At 39.3% G+C, this 1,798-nt stretch overlaps 1 non-coding gene across 1 annotated transcript; it reads right to left on the bottom strand.

The window, feature by feature from the left end:
• Window positions 1-1,392: 1,392 nt before the first annotated feature.
• Window positions 1,393-1,798, bottom strand: LOC120492367 (uncharacterized). The gene is made up of 3 exons (XR_016145614.1): window positions 1,716-1,798; window positions 1,550-1,641; window positions 1,393-1,479 (listed from the first exon to the last, which is right to left on the bottom strand). It is a non-coding gene; the product is annotated as an uncharacterized LOC120492367 (transcript).

Raw genomic sequence — 1,798 nt, 5'->3', positions numbered from 1 at the left:
ATGAGGCCAGAGTTAGAAAGAGGGCAGCTAAAATTGCTGCTGATCAGTCTCATCCAGCAAGTGACATTTTTAGGCTGCTTCCTTCAGGGAGAAGGTATAGAGCAGTGAGGACAAGGACCTCACGCCATTTAAATAGTTTTTTTCCAAGAGCCATTTCCCTTTTAAATAGCTGAATTAGCCCTTCTGACTATTTTATTATATTTATTATTATTATTATTATTATTATTTTGTGTGTGTGTGTGAGTTTGTGTGTAACTGATGGCCATATCAAATTCCTGTGCATCTGCTGATGCATTTGGCGAATAAAGTGATTCTGATTCTGATTCTGATTCTGAACACACACACAGACACACAAAAACACTAAATGCTGGCGCAGTTTTTTTGAAACTACATACACATACTGTGATAAAGTTTGCTAGTACAAGCGAAATTACATTTATGCAAGGGACCTGTAGCATCATGTTTACTTGTCATACAGGTGCTTCTGTGGCAAATGTGAGGAGATGGCTAACTTACAGAACATATATGCAGTTTTTAAAACAATATCTTTAAATGTATATAAACATGTGGTTACACACTATACAAACAAGGTTTAAATTATATAGCCTACACAGACATCCTACGACAACAACTTTAGACGCATTTGTTATTGAATTGGCTGACATTGACTGAAAAGACTATTTGCTCGAAATTCATAAAACACACTTACTGTTACTGGAGGTGACGGTGGATCGCAAACAGTAGATGACGATCCACAGTTGAGGAGTAACTTTTAAGCTACAACAGGATTAACCCACGACAGAACATTTATGTTTCCAAGAGACATTACCGGCTGTCGTTGAAACAATGGAGGATGATGTGTACAGATCACCGAGGGCGGGGTCTATGCCACAACCACACGGTCAATCAAACCCCTTTCTCACTTTCTACGTCACAAAGAGCTGGAACTCAGAACAGCTTGTTCTGAGGCAGTGCATTTGATTTATTGAGATTGTAAAAAAACCACTGGGTGGACTTATCATTCTAGGAGGTTCTCACACACTGCCGACACACATTTATGTTCAAACACCATGTAAAAGTGAATTTTCCATAATAGGTGCCCTTTAACTACAACTCATAGTAAAATGGACTATCAAAATAGTGCAACCACAAATTGTAAAAACTACATGGCTTCAAATGCACAACCTTGTGCTTTCACTCACTCCTTGTCTTTATTTAAAACGTCACTTTCTCCACAAGGAGTTATTCCTCAGGAGCACTATAGTTGGATTCTACATGGGACTTAAAGTACAGGGCAACTTTCACCACATTGGCAGAATGAGGCACTTTTTTTTTTTTAAACGTCAACGCAGTTCAACCAGACATGCTGCAAAATGACTAGTGAGACACAACCAAGGATGAATTGTCAGTTTTATTGAGAACTCTTTTGCCCTTGAACCATTACAGGACCAAGTGAGGCCTTGCCTTCCCATTGAATGCCTAGAGAGAAGAACCCAAGTTAGAGCACTTGAATCAAAAAGAAACCTTAGAAAGAGCATATGCTACCAACCTCCATAGGGTGAAGCAGCAAATTCACCATCAGGACCACATGTTGAGTCACAGCAACCACAAACTTGGTCGTTTCCATCAGCAGCAAACCATCTGCAACACAAACACATGGAGTCTTCAACATGAGAAAAGTCATCTTAAAACATACAAATAAAAGTATCAATTACCCGTTGGCAAAGGAACAGGATTTGCGCTGAGCATCACTGGGTGCAGAAGCAATAGTTGCCTTCAGAATACATGTTATGTAGAT

This window comes from Pimephales promelas, chromosome 11 (genome assembly GCF_988280905.1).
Source record: "Pimephales promelas chromosome 11, fPimPro1.hap1.1, whole genome shotgun sequence".
NCBI lineage: Eukaryota > Metazoa > Chordata > Actinopteri > Cypriniformes > Leuciscidae > Pimephales > Pimephales promelas.
The sequence above is the reverse complement of the archived record's forward strand: the minus strand, read 5'-3'. Positions and strand labels throughout refer to the sequence as shown.